A 26472-nucleotide genomic window follows, 5' to 3' on the forward strand; every position below is an offset into this window, starting at 1 on the left:
TTTTCTCGCTTGGACAGCATTTTTACCTTTTCTGAAGTAAAAAAGTAAAATATGACGAAAATGCTGCTTATTGCTCTCCATATTTAAAAGGGCACCAACCAAAAACTACTGCGTAGAATTAATAGAACTTTTTCACACACAAGCCTTGCAATATCAGCTCTCAAGACATATAATGGTTATGCGGCTTAAGTGTGAAGTTGGTTTCGAAAAAACGTAATTAAGTCCTCTGACGGGAAAAAACGAAATGACTTTCCGAACAACCTTATAGGAGGCTGCAGAGAGTTTTTTCTGCATTCCCCATCATAAACATAACCACTTTTTCTCCATTTGTAAATTGGCTATCGTTTTCCGTAATAATCCATAATGACAAGATTGATAATCAGCTAAAACTGTAGGAACTGTCAGTTGTTAACCAAAAAGTAGTAGTTTGTTTTTGGTGTCAAAATGTTGCGCTTTTAAAAGGTTTTTGTTCCCACTCGGGTGCAATTTGAAAAATCTAGGTTATCCTAAAAAATTAATAGTTCTTTACATAAAATGCTATTTGCCATTAGACAAGTAGAGAAAAGTTTCATATGATCAGGTGAACCAGCAAATAGTATTTATGATCATCACAGCCACAAATTTTTCAAAAAATAAATAAAAATTTAAAAAAGCAAAAAAAAAAGAGAAAAACCATCCTATCCTACGTAGAATGGCTTCCTGAATCAAAAAATGCAAAAGTGCAACCATTGACTACATATTGTCAAAAAATTAGACATTAAAAGTTATAGAGCGTTCCCACTTCCTCGTGTCACCCGGTATACTATTAATTCAACGACATTCAACATCTCTCAATGAGGAATATTATCACATCATCCTGTTTTCAAATGTAGGCTTTATTAATAGGCCAGTGAAGGTTTAAAACAAGTTCGCGCTAATCTTAGCCTGTATCACTCGTATGTTTATAGTGGAATTAATTTTTCTTCTATCATTTGGAGCCCTAGATATAAAGCCAAAGGGTTGAAAGCTTCCAGAGAAAATTTTTGAACTGCCTCTCTAATAAAAATCCATTATAGACTCTTAACATTAACATATCTTTTGCCTGCATACAATTTTAAATGGCCGTGTAAACTCTCAGATATGAGCAAGGGAGTAGAGGGTGCAGCAGGGAGGGGGGAGAAGAAAGAACTTTCTTTTTTTTTCAGTTTCGATGATTGCTTTTCGGCAGTCGAAAAATCTGTACCTCGACAATTTAGCTTGGTATGCTGAGATCAGCAAATCTTTACTGCTTCCACCTGAACTTTTCACAATCTCACACGATTCCTGTTAGAGTTTAAGATCGACACTCGTCTTCTAATTCGTAACCTTTCTTGCTTTTACTTATTTAAAGTATACCACAAAATAAATTCTATATTTTCTTTCTTTATTTTCTTTCTTTCCAGAGGATTTGTTGGGCTTTGGAATTTGAAATATTGTTATTGTATATTTTATTTTTTCTATACTTCATCGGTTTTAGTTATCGTTTTTATCTCTTTCTCTTTTTTTGTATTATTAACTAATCCTTGCATATTATTTTGCTTTAATCGGATTGTTGTCTTGACATTTATATTTATATTTAATGACTAGAAAGTGGTGGATGTTATTATATCATTCAATACAAGGTTTTTTTTTAATAAAATTTTTTATACTTTAGTAACTTTTCAAAAGCTCTAAAAGCTCCAACTCTCTGAACACAGTGAAAAGAGCTTTTTGCTGTTCCGGTGGACTCAAGATTATTATTCGTCAAGAGATTGAAAGGAGCTTAGATGTATAAAAATATGAAAAATTTAGATTAACTTGAAAAAATCGAACTCGAGATCCCGATAAAGGGGCATCGAAAAAAAAAACGTTTTTATTTTTGGTCTGTCCATTCTGCATTCTCCGTTCTCTGTTCTACGGTTTTTCGAACTTCCGAACGGTTTGAGCTACACGCTTCAGATTTTGCTCCTTTTTAACCGTCCACGAGTTGCATAAGATATATAAAAATGGCTGCGTTCAAGCTTCGGCGTCCAGCTTTTTTTTTTCGATTTTCGACTGTTTTTTGGACGTAGCTATGAAACACGATAAGTGTCCGAAATTTGAAGCTACCGACTTCAAATTTGGCAAGCAAGTAACGTTTGGTCCCTTAACGGAACATATTGAAATTGGGGGTTTGGGAGTCGGGAAGTACTTATTTAAAAAAAATAATAATAACTGCGTTTGTTAGGAAAAGGATCATTTCTCGAAAACTGGTTATGGAACCGAAAAAATTCTTGAATTAGAACACGTAGAAGATTTGGCTGCATAAACTTTTATTCCTGATAATTTTTCGCCGTAAATTAAAAAAAAATCAAAAATGGGTCCCCCTATTATTGAAAATTGGCGATAACTAAAGCATTTTGTCTCAGATATCAGTTTCTTTTACATGACAATAAAGCTCGCTTACACAGCTAATACTTTTGTATTTATGGTTTTCACCTACTGTACAGGGTGTTCGCGATATTCCATGCAATATTAAAAAACGTAAGAAGTGCACTAAATTTGCGGTTACGGACTTGGCAGAGAAGTAGAAGTTCAGACCCACGTTTAAACTATTAAATAAATTAAGTACCGTAAAGTATTTTTTTTAATTTTTGAAATTTTCTTTTTTGGTAATTTTGGTTTCCAGAAAAACATGTTTTTCTCTATAACCATTCACCCGATCGGCAAAATTCTTTAACTGGCAGATGCGGAGAGTCCAGTGCTATAACATTTAGTTCTAGCATTTTTTCGATTATATGCAGTGTTTTTAAATTATAGGCAAAAATCTAAAAGTCTTTGAAAATTGCTCTTTTCCAGAGTAAATTATTAACCGGAAATCAAAAATCGTAAAAAATATGGCTAATCGGTTCAAACAATGTCATGGGCCGCATCAAGAGCTACAATTTTTGTATTTGCGTTTTTCGTCTATCACACACACTGCTCGAGGAATTTGAAAAAATCCATATGAAAATCACTATTTCGGGGGCTGTCAAGGCGCCATGACGTCCTTTGATTATTACGGCACACTGCATGGTTTCAGAAAAATGTTGTTTTCTCAAAAAACATTTGCTATTTTAGAAAAATTCTTGGACTAGGAAACGTGACTATAAACTTCTTTTGCGGAATTTTTTCAAATATGTTCAGGGTGTGTCGATTATGGTAAAAAAAATCTAAAAGACCCTGAAAATTGCCATTTTAGTGGATATATTATTTAGCCGTAATTGAAAAACTATAACACATGGGATAATAATTTGGTTTAAACAGTCTTGAATATTGTATCGAGAGAGAGAGAGTTTCAAGTTTCGTCAACCATAAAGGGTGCGCGAGATACGTGGAATAATATAATTGGAAATCGTTATTTCTTGTAAAAAAAATTTGTATTTATCAAAGTTTGTTGTGACTTTGAACTTCGGCGATAAGTAAAAAACGCTTTATACAGGGTGCATGTACAATGAAATTACTTCGAATTTGCGCAAGTTCCATAGTGGTCCACAGGAGCACGATAGAAAAACGATGCGTCCCTTTACCATAACAAACCGCGAAGCTTTTTCTTAAAAAAAAAGCTGAGATTATTTTTCTCGATTTTTTCTCTTCGTGTTACCACCTAAGTTGAGATATTCCCTTGCAACAACAAAATCCGACTCCCCAATAGTGAGACCGTTGCTTAACGATCGAATTACCACATAATACAGTCTGCGTGATGGCCGGACCCGAATCCCATAGAGGCGCATTGTATCGCCAGAGTTATCTCGCAGCTTGGAAGTGTCCAATCACCGACCAAATTAATAAAAATTAATCTCGCATCCGATATCGCCAATAGCGATGAGGCGTTGTTTGCGAATTTCGCCGACTCATCAATTTATTGAATTCGCGGCGCCATATTTAATGATGGCCGATCGCCGATTTTTCGCGCGTCGAGATTGACGTTTGGCAGATTTCATTACCCGTATCTGATGCCGGTATGCCATTTTTTTTTTCAGGCGAATTCGTTTTCTTCTTTTGCAAAGCCGACTGATTGGTTTTCTGAAGACTTTCCGAGCTTAGTAGTCCCCATACCTTTTTTTTTTTTTGGTAAAAAGCTAGATTAGTTTGCAAATAATCTCCTCGAACATTGTGTAAGAAACCATTTGCTGTTGTGCATACTTTCAGGCTCTTATCCATCTAGAACTCTTTGAAATACCATCTTGAAAGTAGCGATGAAAATGTATTAAGCCTATTATTCTAATTTTATGAATACTTCTTTTTCTTCTTCTATCAGGATCTCCTTTGGAGGTTGCTCAAGGCAGGAACTCAAGTTTGCGTTTTCTAATGGTATTTCGAGTTCTTTGGCCATTCTTCCTAACACTTCCTAGTTTGTAGTTCTACTCATCCACGAGACTCTTAGTCTAAAGTCCACATTTGAAAAGCTTCCAACCTCCTTGTGGTTTCTGCATTCAGCGTCCAGCCTTCCAAGCCATAAAGCAACACGAGAAATACATAGCATTGGATCAATTGTTTTCCCGTCTACGATGAGCTGACCTGTCGCTTTCTTCCTTTTTGTTATCACCAGCATTTTAGTCTTCATGTTGAGACCGTAATCTTTGCTAGCTTTCACCACTTTGTTTACTATTCTCTGTAACTCCTCGAGAGAACCCGCACACAAAACAGTGTCGTCAGCGTACCTAATATTGTTAAATATTTTCCCAGCGAATTCGTCTTCCAATGTTTCTCTAAAAATGTTCTCCGAGTATTAAGATACACCCCTGTCTGACACCCTTCCGTATGCTGACCTCTTCGGAGAGAGCGTTATCTATTCTGACCTTAGCGGCTTGACCCCAGTACAGCTTTGATATGATCTGCACGTCGTGATAGTCGATGTTCAGTTTTTGTAGGATTTCCATTAGTTTTTCATGCCTGACATTATCAAACGCTTTACAAACCTCTGGGCAAGAACGTTAAAGGCGAAAATGGCCTCCCGAGTTCAAAGCAGATTCTTAGGAGTGTTTTCAGAACATGGCTCAGATTTATGAGTGGGTGGTGATCACATTTAGATGGTCGAGATTTTTTTGGGATTGGGACAAAAGTAGACAGAAGCCAAACATGAATACGGTGATCTCTTATTACTCTAGGGTCGGGGCAACATACAGCGTCGGACCTATCAGGATTGTGAAGAAGACTTTTGCTTTGTGTGCAGTATCCTTTCCTCTAAAATATGCATAAAACCTAAATTTAGAAATATATAAAACTCTTGAAGAGCCGATTTGAAGATTTTGAAGCTCGTGAGGAAGTTATTCTGCTATTGGTGGCCTTTTATTATAGCAGCATAAATAAGTGAACCATTAAATGAGGGAAGAAATTTTTTAGTAAAATGAGAAAATAAAAGTTTGCTTTTTTCTTGTCATATATTTTTAGCGTATTTTCGCCTTTTATTTAACGTTTGCCGCCATTTTTTAAAAAAATGAGTACTGACAGCGTAAAAAAGCCTAAAAAATGGTTGCTCGACGTGTTTCTGAAACCGAACCGATTGAAATATGCGGGAGCAAGGATCAACCAACTCCGTTTCCTTTCCCGCGCTCAACACCAGGCCGTAGTCATTAATATTATTATGGCCAGTCCGATCGAATTAGTCTGTGCGTTAATTTAAATGAATAATTCAATAATTAGGGTGTCATGATAATTGTGATCTGAGGCAAGGTCGATTTTTTACGCCGACGCGGCCTCCTATGGCTTCGCACGGGCCGGAAAACAGTCTCCAAATGTACGTGATCCGACCAACGGCGGAGGTGAGAAGGATACGGGGTGCGGGCCAAGAACCAATGACACTACGGGGTCGTTGGGTATTTTGTGATGTTTGGGATTTTTTTTACATAAGTTCTTCAAGGAAATTTTGATACAAAATTCAGCTCGCTGTCATTATTTTACCTACTATCTTGTCTAGAATAATACATATAGAGGGTGTCCTTTCCAAAATGATTTCTCATTGTGGTTAGAAGTAACACTTTCAATTTAATAATTTGCATCAAGACAGTGCCCCTGACAAGAAAAAAGCAAAAGGTGACTTAGACAGTTCAGGCGTTCGGCACCTGTATATATAAAAATATCCAAGTAAAGTAAAGTCATTTAATCTTTGTTCGAATAATTATAATTATAATATAATAATAATTATATTATAATTGTAATTATATTAATAATTCTTACTGACCGTCCAATCCCAAACAATGTACCAGATATTCTACTTACCTTCAAGGAGGAGAAAATAAACTACATTTTGGACATCGCTGTGCCTCTCGCCAACAACATAAGAAAAAAATACACAGAAAAAAAAATAATAACAAAAAATGGCCGACAAGGTGGTGGTGGTTCCAATAATACGAGGACTACCTTTTACATTTCGGGATTTGTAATAAAAAACGATAAAATACCAACAAATACGAATTTGTTGTTTCTCAAAATATTCACCCTGATGATCAATACTTTTGCATTCGATAAAACCACCATCAAGGCCCTTTGCCCACATCGAGTCGGCCACCTCCAAAACATGCTTTTTAAACGCATCAATTGCTTCTTCTGGTGTCAAAAATCGTTGTCCACGTGATTTATTAATTTATGGGAATAAAAAGGAGTAATTAGGTGCCAAATCAAGACTATATTGGGGACAACTCATCATTAATGCTCAAAAAGTTCTTTGTTTGCACTGATGAGATGGTGTCGAATGAAGTTCATCGATGTATTGTTGTTAAGTTAGTCCACGTCTAAAGTTGTAAAGTTTTAATTTATCGCAAAAAACACAAACAATACCCTTTCGCCAAAACCTAACTGAGTAAACCTAACCTCGAAATGTCAAACTTTCCTATAAAAACGTTAGTCGCCAGATGACAGGACTAGGCGAAGTCCCAAAAACTCTGCATGAAAGCTTGAAGAGATTAAATCTGGAACCCAAAATTTACTTGAAACTTCAAAAATCAGTTATATTAGACACATGCGGTATTGTGAGGAAGATCCTTGAAATGAATTACTAAAGCCATTTTCAATGCCATGAGAAAGCACGCCATGTGACAGCTTAAAGCACTAAGAAACCTGTGAAATTGTGAATAATAATAATAAAAAAATAATACAAATAATAAAAAGTAGTTTCAAATAACTCTGAACTCTATCTATCCCATATTAAACAGCGAACACAAAATTTATAAAACAATAAAATACATAAGAGAACCTAGCAAGAATATTTCTATCTAAATTTAGTATTAATATTGGTGTTAAAACTGAAAACACCTGAAGAATCTGGAGTCTACAAGTTGAAATGTGAATCTTGTCTCAAAATTTATATCGGACAAACTGGTAGAACATTTAAGAAACGCATTAACGAACATAAAAGGGCGTCTAAAAATAAAAGTTCGGATTCTAACTATGCCATTAATTTAAATTCAGAAATGCACAACTTTGACGATAATTTTGATGTTTTACATAATCATTCAAAAAGCAGAAAACTAAATTTGTTGGAAGGTATGGAGACGACAAAATGGGATATCGAATTTATTTCTTAATGACCAATTGGATTTAAATTCGTCTCCGTTGTTAAATTTAAATTTATAACTCTATACCTGTTAATTAGAAATCTATTACCACCTGTTTTTATATATAGGCGTCGGAATATAGTCATAATTTGTATTTGATAAAGGCACGGTGTCGCCGAAACAGCTCTCATAAATCATTAAAAACTGTGAAAATTTGAATATTTTTTGTCCTAATTTAATTTGTGTGAAATGGATTTCCATCAAGTAAAAACCACTTCAGTCCGGTTAATCAATACTATTTTATTCTACGGCCTGCGGCGGCATAGCGGGCCTCCGTAAAATTATTACGTAACGACAGTGCGAGTTTAGCGTCTCGCCGCGGTTAGTCGCGGTGCCGAATATTATTGAGAAACACTCGATTTCTCGCCGTACCGTTGAATAACGTTCGGGACGTTCAGTCGCGATCGGTTACGTCAAAATCCGAGCCTAACCTCAAAATATCCGTGCCGTTTTTGACGGAAAATAAACTTTTCGCGCCTCGATCGGCCTGAATCGGTAAGTGAGGCAAAATTTACTGCTAAAACGTACGTCGACTCTAGGCGCTTAACCCACAAAACCGTAGAGATTGTTTGGGACCGACGTTTTTACATAGGGGTTGGTTTTTTCGCGGCGGACGCAACGGCGCCGACCTATAGATTGTTTCCGTACTCTATTTATAGAGCTGGGAATGTAAACGCTGCAGATTCGATAACCTACGTGCACATAATTCCTCCATTTTGCACGTTTTTATGGTGGATCTAAACGATATCGTTCTATACATACGATTCGGAAACGTCCACATTCCTTAAACTTAATTGAAACGCCACAACCTTGAAGTGGGCAAGAACAATGGGCTGGGAATCGAAGTGCTCGCGCGTTACCCGGTGGTTCAACAAAATTTCCTCTAGGCCTGGGATGTATTGATGTAATCATCCATGGCTTGCAAAGAAACTCTGCATCTTATTATTAGGATTTTTTCGATCAAATTTGTAGCTACACAAGAGACAGCGTTTAATAAAAGGCATCGCTAGAGGAACCCCAAAAATATAACCCTATAGACAAAACAATGATAGTAATACAACAACAACAACAATAATAAATATAAAAATTTATACGCTCTGTTACGTTAGAAATGTATTGTCACCCCTTTTTTGGTGATGGGTTTCCCTCTCTACCAGTCCAATCTTCTAGGAGTATTATTTGGTGAAATTCAGGCCAATCGCGTAAGCAGAAGTTGCTTTTTAGTCAAAGTTTATCGCAATAATTTATGAGACAGAACATAACCAAAACTAACAGGATTTGCATTGCACTGGAAACAGCGGACGGGGTACCGCAGGGCTCTTTATCGGGGCCCGTACTATTTATTATTGACGAGTTTAAGAAGTATAATAGCAAAGCTCCCTAACAGGGAAAACTTCTAGAATGAGCCCCTAAGGGGGAGCTGATAAATAGGAAATATAAGAAAAGTTTGCCCGGAACTTCATTGCGAGCTCTGTTGCGATAAAGTCAAGCTTTGTAAAAAGAAGTAATCCGATCGCTACACCGACTCTCTTCACTTTCACTTCCCACATTAATTTCAAGCGATTCTGAGAATCAACAAATAATTTGTCATTCCCTTGCCCACGCATACTGATTCGTAACAAATTCATCAATATTCGTCAACATTGTATATCCGGATCTGGTTCCTGCATTTAACGGGAAGAACGTGTATGTGTGGGAGACCACTCGGTATAGTCCCAGTCGTCCGTTAAGTGATTTCAGTTCCTCGCAGTAATCTAACTAGAAACAGACAATAAAGTTCAATTATCGAAATGTAAACACTGATAAAACATGTGTTAATCATTTGCACAATATAATTCGTAACCGAACATTGGCACCAGATGTACAATGTTGCATGTTGATCGATCGTTTTCAGTTTCGCAATTTTCTTGGTTCGCCGTTGGGGCTTTTTGTGCGATAGCTTGGAAACTATTTTGTACCCGTATATGGGTCAAATCGATAGACCTGGATGATCCGACCGGCACGCGAGTGCATTGTGACGTAAATGGTTTATTGGTGTTTTTATCACACGGGAGGTGAAAAATAAAACACGAAACATGATTTTATCACACTAATAAAATATTGTCTACAAAAAAATCAACCAAACTTACTCCGTCCAATATCTAGAAATCGGTTGATATTGGGATAACCACTTTTTGTCTTGTTTGTTGGGCAATGTGCAAATGACATGACAACAATAATGTGTTGATATTTGTAATTTGAACCTATTGATGAGTACAGTGTCAATAATTAGTTTACTAATTTAAAAGATTTTATTCGAAAAATGGTTAAATAAAAGACAATACGTTGAATTTGATATAAATAGGTCGAACTTGGTTCGGAGTATATTTGTCCAATATAGCTTTTATTAATATTTTTGTATTTTAGATAGAAAAATAGATCTTTCTATAGTCATTTTTATGGTAAAGAAATGACCAAAAATTATTTTTTGTGATTTTACATATTAGGTAGATTTTAAATTTGTCCCCAATTTAATTTCTCGGAAGAATATATTTTTATTTGTAGAAGTTAGATGAGAAAATATATATTGTTATCTTTTAGTTTTCCTTTTGAAAATATAATTACTTGATTTGAAAAATATAATTATTTGATTTTATATGCATGTTTTACGCAAACAGAATAGAAAATAAATTTAGGATATTAAGGATAAAAGACGAAAGTATAGGGAAGTAAAAAAACTGAAAAGAAAAATTGACACGAGCGGAGGGCAGCGGAGCGAGTTTTTAATAAACCAGTGAGTTAAAAAGTTTACCGAACGTGTTGCATACTATACTTTTTCTGCGATCGTTAGTTTTTGGGCACATTTTCGCAAAACAACACAAATACATTCACCGACATGACCGTCAGACAAAATTCAAAGGGTGGAAAATATCTCCGAAAACATCCGATTGCTCCCAAATCCGTGCGGTAAAATGCCGGAAATGTCGGAAGTGGCTCGGATAAAAGCTATATATAAAAATTAAAAAACAAGAAAATATTACATTGAAACTATTTTACACTTAGAACTCTATACGCTAAGAAAAATTCGAAAAAAAAGTTCTTTCAATAATATCAGAGAAGGAACCAAAATTAGACTTTTATGGATACGTTGGTTGTAATTAATGTCCATCTCGGAAACGAAATCAAATAAAATCTGGTAGGACGTACAAATACTTTAATCAAACTTTCAATCTTGATTTTGGGAACGGTTGAAATTTTATTAATTATTTAGGACCCGGTATATTTACCTACAACTGGAAAATATATCCGGTTATTTCCAACAAGGACTTTGTATCGATTTTAGTCTCGTTCGTAGGTGTACTAGTTCAATTAGTGTTGTTTTTCGCTCAAATTCGTCGATAAAAACTGCGCGACCATCGGAAATAACGAGTAAGTCTATTTATAGGATCGCGTTTTATTGCCCCTCGAACGAACGACGTCTTATTAATTGCTCGACGTCACGTTTCAAAAGAAAGAAAGAAATCTCCCCATTTAAAACACAATTTAGCGTCCTATGCCGCCGGTGCGGCGCGAAACCAACCGACAACCGTAGGCAACCCGACGTGCAGCTGTCAGCGCGGTTGCCTACGGTCGAGCGTCCGCCGCTTTGATTTATTTCGACGCTGGGTTGGGACTGCGGGCAGGGCCGGCTTCAGGACGTTTGTAGGGATCACACACGTATACTGCGGACGCATAAGGCATAGCCATAATAATAATGGGCGATAGCATTGTATTTATTTTAACGTGATGCAAACATCCTGATGGACCGAGACAACGCGGAACAATATTTTTATAATAAATATACCGGGTGACACAACAAAGTGGGAACACTATAACTTTTAAACGGCTTGGGCTAGCGATTTAAAATTTGAAAGGGTTAATATAGGCCAAACGTCCAATTTTCAGACAATATGTAGTCAATAGTTGCAATTTTATTTTTAGTATCCAAACAAATTAACAACTTAAGGCGAGTTCTTACGATTGCGATGCTTAACTAGCTATTTCTTCATTATATTGTAAAATTGTTCCAAAAGCTACTTTGGTTTATATAATTCTATTCATAACCCTCTGGAACTTAATTTTCCGTAGTTTATATCACTTTCAGAAATCTTAGCAAATTGTTCATGTTTTGTCTCAAATTTAAAATTCATGGAATTCATGCACGCATTCTTGTGATTGACAGTGAGTGCGTTTTCCCGGTACTTTAGGGTTGATCTTTATTATCTAAACGAGTCATTTTATTTTACGACTTTTTAAATAAAAGTTCAATATTTCTTTAACTGGCATATATTTACAAGTTTTTGCAGAGTATCGGGGTGACAGGCCTTTTTCTCAAATTCAATATTGATACGTCATTTTGTAGCCCATTTGTTCTTGTGTTTTTAGTAAAATTGTTTTTATCTTTGATGAAAATCTGTTGGTATTCATTTGTACATGTTAATATTAATTCGTGTGAAAATAAAATGTTTTTTTATTATTCATTACATTTTAGTCCCCTTTTGGATTCCGTAGATTTTTTTTTACCCGTCCTGCCCTTCTGATATTTTCCCCGCTTTTCCTATTTGTACTTCCTTACTATATTTGTCCTTCTTTTAGCTCCTTTCAATGAAAATTAATTTCATTAATTAATAAGCCCCTTGAGGCCTAAATAGTAGATGTGCTTATGTAATTATATGTTATTATTATTTGTGGTAATGTTTCTTAATTGTTGTTTTTGATCATTTTCTATCGATTTTTTTTTACATTTTATCGACATTTATTCTATTTCCGTTTAGCAAAGTTGAGAACCCAACCAATAGGTTCATGAAAAATCTATGTCTTTGATTTCCCTTCAGCGTTCATTCATAATTTTGTTCTACCCTTCAATCAGTGCTGCTGTAGTTTTTCAAGCGGAACCTAATTGCCAAGTATTAACAACTTTTCCAAAATGTTAGGGGATAGCAATTAATTGCAGAGTAAGGGAGCCCCAATTCTAAAATAGGCGAAACTTGTGATATATTCGGCGCTCCAAAAATAACCGGCAAGCGTGTGTGTATGTGTGAGTGGGTCAATCGGAGCGTCTAATGTTCGATAACTGTAAAGAGAATCTAAAAAGAACAAGAATTAAATTTAATTGGATCTTTAATTGGATCTTCGACTTTGGATATGGAAAAAAGCGTCTTTTCGTATACCGTCCGCGTGTAAAATTATTCGGAATCGTGATGATATCTTTACCACATCAATCGCCGCACCGGCGCGGAATCTCGAAGCATTAACACGTGCGCAATATAATCAATTATAGAAATTGGTATTTACCTGATGATGTACCTTTCAGTGCTCGTCTTTGGGATTTACGGTGCGTGGGTACTTGGCGTTGGGTAAGGTCGCGCAAATTTTGGAAATATTGTAGGAAAAGAAAAGAACAGTGTACGTTTTTTATTAACTTTAGTAACGACAAAATTTGATTCATTTTTAAAACAGCACGCTAGGAAAAATCTTTTGTGTTTAATTTTAGCCAGATTTAAAGTCGTGATATTTACAATAAAACAATTGTTTTCACACGTCAACTATAAAGTATAAGTTATCACAGTCTATACAACTTATCAAAAGTAAAAAACACAAGAATGTACAAAACAAATTAATAAAAACGAAGTTTACAAAATTTAAATAACACTATGCCAATTCCAACCACAAACACTACGTTATCTACCCAAAATTCATATTTCCAGAATCAAACTCTAGATATTTTTGTATATTGTAGAAAGCCTTTTTAAGAAGTCCGCTCTAAACGCAATCAAACTTAAATCCCTTAATTTGTTGAGTAATTTATTTTTTCTTTTTTTTTCTCTCTACAGACCACTGAATAAAATTACCATACACTGATTTCCGCATAGATGTAGAAAATATTCCATGGCGTAACATAGTTCACATTTCGAACTTTGACTTTTTTAAACAGTTGTATTTTATGCCTGTTCGATAGACATTACCCTATGAAGGGCTTCAAAAAAAAATAGAGACGATGTCCTAAAATTCTTTAAATTGTCAAAACTCCCTACCAAAAACCTAAAGCATTGGGCTCTGACGGGTTGTCCTGTCATCCGATCGTATCTTGGAAAAAATCAAAAACAAAAAATCAGTTGAGATCGATTAGTATTCTTCCTACTATTTCCAAAGTGTTTGGAACGATACTAGACAAACAAACGAGAGGATTTCTGACAATGCAATATTCTACAGGCTACGAAGCTCTTCATCGACTGGTTCCCTCTCAGATCTATGATTCATTTCCTGCTAGTAAAACTAAAGTAGCCGAAATTTTAATTAACGGTCTCTGATCATGTATTTCAGCTTGTCAGTGTTACGTTTCGGCAGTGACTCCCAAACATTTGAAGTAAAAATATATTATGCTTATAAAAGTAAACGGCACGCCTCTACCATATTCACTTAGAGACAAAGGTTTAAGTGTGATATTCGATTCTAAGTTGCGTTTTGGGGATCACGTTACAACAAAACTAAGAACAGCGTATGGAAATTTTAAGCTGATATACACGCGAAAATTAAAATATTTTTTACAAAACTTCTGGATTCCTCCTGAGCCTTACGACTAAGACAAATAAACTCATCAGCTGTTGCCGAACACACTAAAATAAAAACTAATAAAAACACCAATTTGGGCATCAGTCATCCGAGACGGTGTTTATACCCCTTATTAGCGCCCCCCTTAAACGATATATAAGCAGGTACAGAGTAAAATACGAGCCAGTTTCAGCCAAGCTCTGAAGAAGCCAACAGGATGATTGGCGAAACGTCAGCAATTTCGACTCAGCAAAAACCGACGCAGGAGGAATCCAAAAGTTTTGTAAAAAGTATTACAATAGCCAAAGTTTCTTTGAAAAAAAAATACTTTGTGAGACTATTGTCTCAATTGAATCATTGGTATGAGGTCTATTCGACATGTCTGAATGCCGTTGATCGGCAACGAATTCAAAAATTACAAAACTCTTGTCTGCGGCTTCTATACGGTGTTCTCTTCATATTTGGGTGCTTCCGGTTTAATAGGTTTAGACTATATCGTGCTACAATTTATCTTAAAATCTCAGGACAAAATTTCAGATGTAGAATCACGCCACACCAAGAAGAAATATCTCATACGACATGGTAAACACAATAAGCTTCTTCGACACAATATCATCAATAAAAACATTTAAACAAATGTACCGAAGATATCTATCTGGATCTCAATTATATCCTTCTATGACAGTTAATGCAGGGAACCACTTGCGACTATTATTATATTTGAATTATTATTATTATTATTAGAGCATTTCAAAGTTCATATAGACAAATTATTATCTTAAGAGCTTCTTCAAAACTTAATTATCTGTGAACTAAGCATAAGGGTAGATTACTTTAAGTTTTTAGAGGACAAAAAAAAGATGATATTGCTTTTTTGCAAAATTTGGTAATTTTTGATGTAATTCGAAAATTATGATCATTTATTCCCCGACATTTTACACATTTCAAATTGGTGAATTAAAGTAAATGAGAAGCGAGTGGGTCCATCTTTCCAAATGTGACCGAGAACATCATGCAAGAGAAATAGAAATGAAAAATATTCGTAATAAGATAAGCGGCAATGATACCTATGCAATCCAGCAAAGTAACGTCCGAGTTAGTTCCAAACCAAAGGTAACAAGCTACACCAAGGAGCCACTATCGAAGTTATGGAGTCTGGTCAGAGAGATGAACCTTGATAACACTCAGCTGCTATGACAGCAGGCAGATTTCTGGCTCTAACACTCTGAATCTAATTTATCTAATCTACTCAATTAATGCTTCGGTGAAAAATTTAATTTTTTCAGTTAAATCCAAGACATGTACATATTTTACTGGCCTGTATATCAAGCCTTTACCAGACTTATCGTTCAGTTCTGCTGGCCACAAAGTTTCTTGGTTCTTATATTGACGGCTTCTTCAGTTCCCGATGTCCGCAGTTACTATACCCCTAATACAAAAGGGTTATTGAAACCAAAACTCAATTATAAATCATTGTAAAAGATTCCTCAATTAATTTGCTATCTTGTAAATATCTGAAAATTAAAATTCTGGGAGATAAAGCATAATTGATAAGATATTTAAAATAATGTATATAAAATAATAAGTAATACACAATATTTCGACCATAGTGATAATATTACATTTTTCACCACACCCAAAGTGCTCTTCTATCATGTATCTCTGTATCTGCTCATATATCGTTTGAGGGGGATGGAACTTCTTTCTTGCTTTAGGTCGTCTATGCAGAAATATGTGCATATACCCTCCAGATATTAATTTATTTGGTGTTTAAGTAATTCGCCAAAGTAGTAAAATTCCACCGCCGCTTTAAGGTGAAACAAAAAGTCTCGCGGGCTCGAATCTGGCGCGCCGCGCGGCCTATCAACAAGCAACCGGGCCTTTTGCCGTTACTGGGTGGTTCGCCGTGTTTATCGCCCGTCCCAATAACAATAAGTTCGGCTCGTAAACCAGACGGCGGTTTAATTATGTTATAAACAAGAGAAACGCATCAGCCGGAATTTAATGTCCGATTTTAGTGCGATCCAGAGTTCGTAAATTCGAAAATAACCTTGGGGCGAGACAAAGCGCCGACTAGCGGTGCTGAAAACAACAAAAAAATTCTTGTCGCTTGGGTCAAGAACCCGTCCGTGTTTCTCCACGCGCGCCGCTCAAATCGTGTTCATTGTATATTACGCGTGGCGGACCGTTTTCTGCAACTGTCGTCGGCTGTGGCGTAAGTGGCGAAAGCTCCCGCCTTCGATACGACCAGACCCGCTTCCCATTGAGTTTTGCTTTGGAACTCATCCAGTTGCGACGCCACCCAAGCGCCTCCGCTATATCCGAAAACGATGAGAAACACTAGAAACAGGAAATCACACTGTATTATACAACTGAAAACGACAGAAAACAATGGAGAACTATATTTCAACACGCATAAAAGAATAAAAGAAGTAACTATAAATAAGATTGAAACTAACCAGCAGTATGTCATCGTCACAGAGTATGAAAAACGAACTACATAAACTATATACAAGAAATGTTTGAGGTTAACCGAGAAGAGCGAGATGCAAAACAAATAGGCCAAGTAATGGCCAATTCTTATGCCAAAAGCACTAAGTAAAGCCACGGGTCAAGACAATAAACACTACATGCAAGAACTGTTTCACGTTAATCTAGTAGAATGAGAAGCACAACAAATAGGCCCAATAATAACCAATTCTTATACCAAATACACTATATACAAGAACTGTTTGAGATTAACCGAGTAGATTAATATTCACAACTAATTGGCCAAGTAAAGGTCAATTCCTATGCCAAAAGCACTAAGTCAATTCAATATGCACTACATTATACACTACAAGAACTGTTTCAGGTTAATCGAGTAGAATGAGATTCACAACAAATAGGCCAAGTAATGATCAATTCTTATGCCAAAAGCACTAAATAAAGCTAAGCGTGACGACAACATACACTACCTACAAGAACCGTTTGATATTAACCCAGTAGAACAATATTCAAAACGAATAGGCGAAGTAATGGCCAATTCTTATGCCAAAACACTATACAATACACCAACACTATACAATACAAGACCTGTTTGAGGTTAATCGAGTAGAATGAGATCCAAAATTAAAAGACTAAGTAATGGCCAATTCTTATACCAAAAGCGCTAAATAAAGAATGCAGACCTGATAAATTTGGTTGATCAACGAGGAATTTAAGGACCAATGCGACATCAGTGAAATTAGATATTTCTATTTGGATTCAATGGGATCCATAAGGATAGAGGAAAAATTAACCAGCAGGGTAACCATCAAAAGAAGCGTAAGACAAATCTTTTCAAAATGTACTGGGAGAAGTAATTTCACAACGCCTCAGAAAATATCCAAGAAGGCACGGTTAATGACAGACTTGTGAATAATACGCAGACGATAGCGTTATACTGGACAACATTTTAATATAAAGAGAATAACAGAAAAAAAAAAACAAAAATGATGATGCTTACCAAAAATGCACATTTAGACGTCAGTCTATTCTATCAGTCATTATCTATAGCAAATGAATGAATCAGCTGATAAATTTAAATACTTTGTGGCTGAAGGATTTAAATCAAGAAATAAGTTATGGTGTCTCATCCGCATCGAAGTACATGTCGATTGATTTTTTTTCTTATGTCTTTGTTTATTTTATATGTATATAGTTACGTATTGATTCATGGATGGAAAAATATTCCGGGATATCATCCGTTCGTTTGTTGAACTCCGACTGGAATCCTGCAGACGTTTCGCCAAGATCTCACTTGGCATCTTCAATGCTCGCGCTCCGAAAACACTTGGAAGACTCGAGAAAATTAAATGTATAGAGTATTGTCCACCTTTGTACACTGCAACTAATCAAGGCTGGAGCATCTTCACACACTTATGAGCTGCAAGATCTCACTTGGCATCTTCAATGCTCGCGCTCCGAAAACACTTCGAAGACTCGAGAAAATTAAATGTATAGAGTATTGTCCACCCTTGTACACTGCAACTAATCAAGGCTGGAGCATCTTCACACACTTATGAGCAGCAGCAATTAGATCCCGTCGGGTACTACACATACAGCACAAAGAAATATCAGATACAGATGTGTGAGAGCTTATGTTTGCTTCTGTATGGGGTTGAATCCTAGACGCTGGACGGGACGAAATTTTTAAAATGTGGGTAACCGAATGCTCAGAATCTCGAAGAGGAAGCATATTACTAGGACGAATTTACAGAAGGTAGAAGAGAACTTGGCAGGAGATAATGTTCATGACTGTGAGAGATTGAACTAGTCTAATTTCAGAGTCACTGCTAAGAATAGCCAGGACAGATTTCCGGATTGTAGTCAACCTTCAATAGGAAGAAAGTACCTTAAAAAGACGAATATAGACTATAGACTATATAAAATACTATAGAATGAAAGTGTTACTTGGGAATAAATTTCTGCCTAAACTCTACTTGCTTCTCACTCGTCAAACCAAAACTAAACCACACCAATGACTCCTAAAACAAACTATTTCGCTCTGGGGACGCCGGTTATGATCACCCGACCATTGGTGGTCTGCCGCCCAGTCCTTTTGTTAATCTGTCGTTTCAGCGATAACAATCCGTCGAACCGGTACTGGACTTAACACCTGCAACGAGTTACAATGCTCCGAGAAAAGCAACGTACGCAAATCTGGTTGGTTGATAACGGTGCGAATGGAAATTCGTCCGTTTTACTAACTCGTGTGTTACGAACAAAGCTGGGAGAATCAACTCACCGAGACAAGTGACTCTTCTTTGCACTCGTATATATGTCCTTTCGCGAGTACACTGTACTATTATTTTATCTAATTATCTGTCTACTCGGATTTTTTATATTGTTTTTTTTTTTAATAAAAGCTATGGGATTTTTAAAAAAATATGTTATTATTATTATCATAATCACTACCATTATTAGTAAATAAACTCATAAACAATATAAAAAAATTACATCCTATACTGTGTACGGGTGCAAGTGTCACAAATATAATGGGTGTTTTTTTTCGATGTATAGAACTTTAAGTTGGCATTACTGTTCAAGATGGTGACCGATTTAAGAGCTGTCAAGTGATTTATTCTCAGTTTGGTTTCGCAATTCATCATGAATAGACTCACGCCTGAACAACGCTTGCAAATAGTGCAATTTTATTTCGAAAATAATGGTTCTGTGCGGAATACGTATCGCGCACTACGTCCATTTTATCGTCGACAAAATCGTCCATCAGAGCAGTTAATTCGATTAACCATGGAACGTTTTCGCACCACGTTTACTCTTATTGATAACTAGCATCCCCAGAGATGCCGTACGGTGCGTACAGAAGAAGCTATTGCTGCTGTAGAGCGTAGCATTGAGGAATACCTGAATGAGTCCATCCGCCATCGAGCACAGGAATGGGATCTGTGTCCATCCACTTTATGGAAGATTTTGCGGAAGGATCTTGGTTTACGTGCTTACAAAATCCAACTCGTGCAAGAATTGAAGCCAAACGATCATCAAGTAAGGCGTAGATTCGTCGAATGGGCCCAAAACGAGATTGCCGTTATTCCCGATTTTCATAAGCGAATTTTGTTTAGAGATGAAGCGCAGTTCTGGTTGAATGGCTACGTCAACAAACAAAACTGCAGCATTTTGAGCGAAGCTAATCCTCAAATTGTATGTCGAAACACCGTTACATCCAGAAAAACTGACTGTTTGGTGCGCTTTATGGGCTGGTGGAATCATTGGTCCGTACTTCTTCAAAAACGATGATGGTCAGAACGTTACAGTCAATGGCGATTGGTATAGAGCTATGATTATTAACTCTTTTATTCCTGAATTGAATAACCATGATGTCCAGGAGATGTGGTTTCAACAAGACGGCGCAACATGTCACACAGCTCGTGCCACAATCGATTTATTGAAAGACACGTTTGGTGGCCGCCTAATTTCACGTTTTGGACCTCCAAGATCTTGAGATTTAACACCGCTAGACCACTTTCTGTAGGGCTATGTAAAGTCATTGGTCTATGCGGATAAGCCACAAACGCTTGACCATTCGGAAGACAACATTCGCCGTGTTATTGCTGATATACGGCCACAAATGTTGCAAAAAGTCATCGAAAATTGGACGTCCAGATTGGACTACATCCGCGCCAGCCGTGGCGGTCATATGCCAGAAATCATATTTAAAATGTAATGCCATAAATAAAATTCATGTCAACCGAATAATCCATCGTTGTTTTATTGCAACTCGAAGTTCTATATATCGAAAAAAAAAACACCACTTACCTAGTTTCCCGCCTGCTGCCTTGTACTTCAGGGCTAGAACATAACGCACATCATTTTGGCGTAAAATATGTAATTGATCATTTAGCCACTCTTCTGTATCTACAGATGATCGTCTGCCAGAAATTTTGGACCCCTGCCGATTGTGTTTTGTCATCTCGTCAACCAATTCCCGAACGAACTTTAAGATGTGCCATTGGTTTTTTTTTGTTTTGGCTCGGTTGTGAAATTGTATATAATAAATATACATTGACACTATATATTTCGAGTCCCCAGAAAAATAACTTTCGCCACCATTTTAAAGACTTTCTCAGGATACAGTATGACGTTGAATAAGGGTCTGTGGGTGTGCGTTAATATAAAATTCATCGTCACTACTTTGCAATTCATTTTCAATTTCATCTTGTAAAAGTTTCTTGGGCATTTGAAATATTTTTTTTCGTAATATACACCGAAAAAGTATACCGAACTTTACCCAACTGAAGTGGTTGAAATATATACATCAACAGATATAAAATAAACACCTTATGATGGCATGTATAAAATAAATATCATGTTATCTTTTATTTTTACGTAAATATGTCCTCGACGAAGGTTCAAGAAAGCAATTTAGAAATATTAGAAATGAGCTTAGCGTATGACAGACCGGCCAACCTGCTGTAATCATAAGACATGGTGTGCAGCCTATACGGTGACATACGAGTGCAAAGCGCTAAGCGTACACCTACGGGACACGTCGCAAAACCAGATTCTACTTAATTGCTGCTCACAGGAGGATTCGGGAGATCGCACAAGCTTAGAACGAAAAGCTGGCACATTCAGTGATCGATATCCTGTGGTTTTAAACCCAGTTTTTGCATTTTCTTCGTTATATTCCTCGCGCCCGTTGGTCACGGGTATAAATCGATCATATCGATATCGATAAAAATCTACTCGTTTTTTTCCATACATGCTCGCGTTCCACCGTCAGAAAAACCCGAATTAATTAAGCTGCTCGTAACCGAAGAAAACTAATCGCGTTTTTTTCAGGGAAACGGAATGGTTTCCGCTTAAATTTGTCGATTTCCTAAAACACGCGAAGAAATCTACTGCGTCGGGCGCGAATCCGAAAGACCTTGATCGAGTGATTCATTGCCCATACCTCCGGCGTAGGTTACTGTAACTTCAAACGCACATGGGCACCTAATAATCTATTTTGGACGCACGTCAACTGATCCAATCGTCTCCGTCAGTTATTTGTCGGCGATAACGACCGTTCAAGACGAAGCTATAACACAAAATTACTTCAAACGTGACGTATGATCACACATGTTTGAAATAAATACCATATTTTTAACCTTTCTTGAATTCCAAAAATTGCAAATATTTGAAATATCAGATCATATTTCAGATATTTCAAAAAACATGTACAACAAATTTCAAATACGTGATACAAATATTTCATAAAATAACGTAACATCTGGACAAGATATTCCTAATATCAACGAGTACTTTGAGATACTTCATAATCCTATCGTGTAATGCAAATACTACAGATATCAAAGATTTTTGAATTACTCTAGATATTGCGAATATTTCATATATTCTTGCAGATATACCTAATTTCAAGTGTTGCAGGAATATTTGAGTATTTTTTGAAAAAAATGGAGGTATACCTTGCCAGAACAATTCAACTACGTCTACCTCTAACGTTATTGTATGTGGAATTTACTATCGGACGTTCTATTAAAAATCTAGTAGAAGCGAAACAATTACCATTTAGATTTCGTTCGGATTGCCGCGTGATTCAACGCCGAGCCTTAATTTCGTTTGACAGGTGCCTAAATCGTTCGGCGTCCGTGTTCAAAACTTCTTTGTTTTTAAACATATCGAGGCGGATCGAAAGCATTTCACATACGGATCAAACGGAGTCGAATCGGGCTGTCGCGCGGACCGCTGTTGCACCATCGGCATTTTTTTTCTCGGAATGCGATTCACGCAATTTCCGCGACCATCCTCGTAAGTCTAAGCTGCTTCATGGGTTTTTCGGCTGTTTCTCCGCGATCTTCTGCGAGTTCTTGCTCGTCAGCGTCGAGCGTCACCTGAATATCAAAATATTTGCGTCGTAACCGGGCCACGGACATGTTCCGAAGCCGTTACGTAAAATTTTAGATGCGCTGCAATGTCAACGATGACACACGAACTAGGAAAAGCTGTCCTCATCGCACCACGACGTCACCACTACTAGTTTTTATAGTTTCAACATCCTATTGAAGTTATCTTTTGATGTGATAAATTTATTATACGTCAGTAAAGATCATATTCTTCCTCATTTGATGAACCGTCTTCTCCTGTTGGAATTGTTATTTAAAGGTATATCAGGATTCAACATTTTCTTCTTCTTCTTCTTCTTCTTCTTCTTCTTCTTCTTCTTCTTGGATAATATGGTGAATAGCAACGGTACAGTCGATAGTCGATAGTTTTTTCTAAGAAGACTTGATTGTCACCCTCTATTAGTCGTGAAATATTTTACAATTTCTCCTAAGTCCTCCAATAGTGAAGTTTTCGTTCAATCGCAAATTTTATTTCATTATTAACGATTTTGGCGGGTATCTTTGACCCATGGCTTGCTGCTAGCTTCTTTTCTGAAGTAATTCAAATACTTTTCGGTTTCATTTATTCTGCAACATTATTCGACATTTGCTTGAATCGGAAAACTACTATTATCACCTAGTCATTTCCAATCATATAAATTTAAAACACTATTTATTTGGTCACTATTAATAGATAGCTTGGTTTATCGTCCTTACTGTTGACGCTATTCTAGAAATGTTTAATACGCCATTAAGTGTATTTAGCAATCTTCATATATATTGCCCAACTTAATTTTATACCTATGCCTAGTAGCGAATAAATTTAATCAAGATGCCTTTTCTTCTTGTAGACCTCTGTAAATTTCCCGATAACTGACGCAATTTCATTCAATGTAAAATGTTAAAGTAGACTTATGTTCCGTGATTTACGCGAGACCAAATGTTTCAATGGATTATATTGATATTTCAAATTTTAAATTCGGCATTTAATAATATTTCAAATATTCTTTGATATACCAGACATATTACAGACATTTGAAATATTTAGCAATCGTCTTATTCGATAATATCATTACATAATGATATGAAATAATATTCAAAATACTCGTTGCTCTATGAATACTGCTGATACTTGTTTCCAATCATTCCAATCTTAGATCGCCTTTTGGATCGTAGCTTAGCTATTTGAATAAAATTGAGGAGTGTATTTAATGTTACGAATAATTACAATACTCCGAATATTTCAGATTTTATTATTTCGAATACCACAAATACTTAAAATATAGCGAATATTGCAAACACTGTTTGTATTGCAAATAGTGTTGCAAATATGTACCATTCTACGAATATAACGGAGCTATTATTGTTAGCACTTAAAATATCAAATTTTTGAAATGCTTCAAAACTTTAATTCTCTGAATATTGCGGATGCGTTATAAAATACTCCCTGCATTTCAGGTATTAAAAAGCACGAAAAATATCACAAATATTTCAAATACTCCGACAATTGCGGATGAAATATTGCAAGTACTTCAAATTTCAAATATTGTAAATACTTCTAATACTCGGAATGTTGCGCATCCAATTTTAAAATATTCCGTGCAATTCAGATATTAAAAGTCACGAAAAATATCACAAATATTTGAAATAGAGCTAATGTTAATTATCAAATTTGGCAATGCTTCCGTAAATATTTTCAATATTCTATATACTGCTATTCTGTATATACTACTATAGATTTAGAAAATCAGATAAATGTGAAGATCGTAGCAAATTATCAAACTATTGATGAAGAGGAGCACCCAGATGTATATGGTGGATATAATTGAAATAAACCGCCAAAGGCGCGCGTTTTGGCGCTGCCCGAGACAACTTTTCGACAATGTCCGGATATGAACTATTATCGACCAAACAATTTGCCAACAAATTGTCATGCATCGGGCATAGATCTGTCGATGGTTCCTGTCGGCGAATGCTTGAGACAGACGGCGCCCGTCTGGAGGTTGGAAACGCGTTACTGACTAAAAACAAAGTGACATTTCAACCGTAAACGTCGTATCGATAAAGCCAGCACGGTATACTGGACGAATTCATCAGTCGTGATTTCTTCGCGCCGAGCTTCACGTGACGGCAGTAAATCCGCGTCACTCTTCCGATAAAGCAGGTGTGAAACAGACGGACAGGTTGTATAAACAAAGCTGCGGTGTGCATTCCAATTATTACCATCAGAGGCGGTTTTCCGCCGCAGGACCCGCTGCGTGTCCTGCTACGTAGGAGATACTTTCACTCGTGACTAGTACCTGCGTTCCGCAACGAAAGATGTCGCCCAGCAGGATAAAGAAATATTTAGGGATATTTGTTGACGTTACTTACCAGTAAACAAATTTTTTCGATGGCGTCGACATTGCGAGGAGTTTTGGTTAATTTCAATGCATTAACAACTGATATTGAAAAAAAAACGGGCAGGCACGACTAGGACTAGAGAGCACTGCTGACTCGTAACCTCAAGGGACAGGCAAAAGGGACCTTTCATAAAAAGTATTAATAATAGAAGAAAACACTTGAATTCGATTCAATTAAACAAAAATATAATATACCTTTTTAATCACGTCAGAATTGAATTTGTGGACATTGTAGAACATCAAATCAAAATAAGTCGTTTCGTGTTATAAGCATTATAATCGAAAGTAGGTTAGGCATAACGTACGTGCATCTGGCCCGACAAACCGATATGTAAATGCGAGAACCAAATGCAAGGTGTATAGAAATTTAACCTTTCTCTTTCGTTGGCGTTTAACTCTGTGGTCCCAAAAAAATCTCTAATTCTTTATGTTTCGTGATTTATACGAGGAAAAATGTTTTAACCACAATATTTAAAACTCTTAAATAGCCGTTTGATATTTCAGAAAATCTTTGAAATACCAGACATATTACAGATATTTGAAATATTTCATAATTCAATAATATCATTACATATCATATGAAATAATATTGAGAATACTCGAAGGTCTATGAATACTGCTGATACGTATTTCCAACCATTTCAATTTTAGATCGTCTTAGATGCTTCTAACTGTAGCTTAAATATTTGAATTAAATGGAAGAGTGGATATTACTTCGAATATCACAGTGCTTAAAATATAGCGAATATTGCAAATACTTCCAGTGTAAATATGTACAATTCCCCGAATATAACGGATCTATTATTGCAAGCACTTAAAACATTATGAGTACTTCTAATACTCGGAATATTGGGGATACGTTTTAAAATATTCCGTGCATTTCAGGTATCAAAAAGCACCAAAAATATCACAGATATTTGAAATACTGCGAATGTTAAGGATTAAATATGGCAAATAAATTAAAGGTATTGAAAATTAGGTAAATCTTATTATTAAGATTTTCCGTTTCTGTTATCCCATAGACGACTTAACCTTATTTTTTTCGTTTCTGTTGGTGGCTATTAACCTGGAGATTTTCATTTTCATTTCATTCCATGTGTCAACTTTTTTTAAAGTAATATTTATTCTTGGATCCCACAAATTTTGCAATAATTTGTAAGTCCTTAAATCTCTAAAATTTTGGTTTGATAATATTTCAATTACTCTTTGAAATACCAGACATTACAAATATTTGTAATATTTCATAATTCAATAATATCATTACATATCATATGAAATAATATTGACAATAATCAAAGGTCTATGAATACTGCTGATACGTATTTCCAATCATTTCAACATTAGAGCGTCTTGGATACTTCTAAAAGTTAAATATTTGAATAAAATGGAAGAGTGCATTTAATATTACGAATATTTACAGTATTCCGAATATTCCAGATTATTCGAGTATCACAAATACTTAAAATATAGCGAATATTGCAAATACTTCCAGTGCTGTAAATATGTACAATTCTCCGAATATAACGGATCTATTATTGTAAACACTTAACTTGTCATGAATAT

General features: G+C 36.0%; 1 protein-coding gene across 1 annotated transcript in view; it reads left to right on the top strand.

Moving 5' to 3' along the window:
- The first annotated feature begins 7875 nt into the window (after positions 1–7875).
- Positions 7876–26472, top strand: part of LOC132702019 (uncharacterized) — a 64488-nt gene continuing 45891 nt past the window's right edge. The window contains exon 1 of the mRNA XM_060670416.1: positions 7876–8066. The gene's annotated coding sequence lies outside the window, so the exon portion shown is untranslated. The remainder of the gene's footprint in view (positions 8067–26472) is intronic.

Source organism: Cylas formicarius, unplaced genomic scaffold (assembly GCF_029955315.1).
Source record: "Cylas formicarius isolate icCylForm1 unplaced genomic scaffold, icCylForm1.1 PGA_scaffold_5__7_contigs__length_24384050, whole genome shotgun sequence".
NCBI classification, from domain to species: Eukaryota; Metazoa; Arthropoda; class Insecta; order Coleoptera; family Brentidae; genus Cylas; species Cylas formicarius.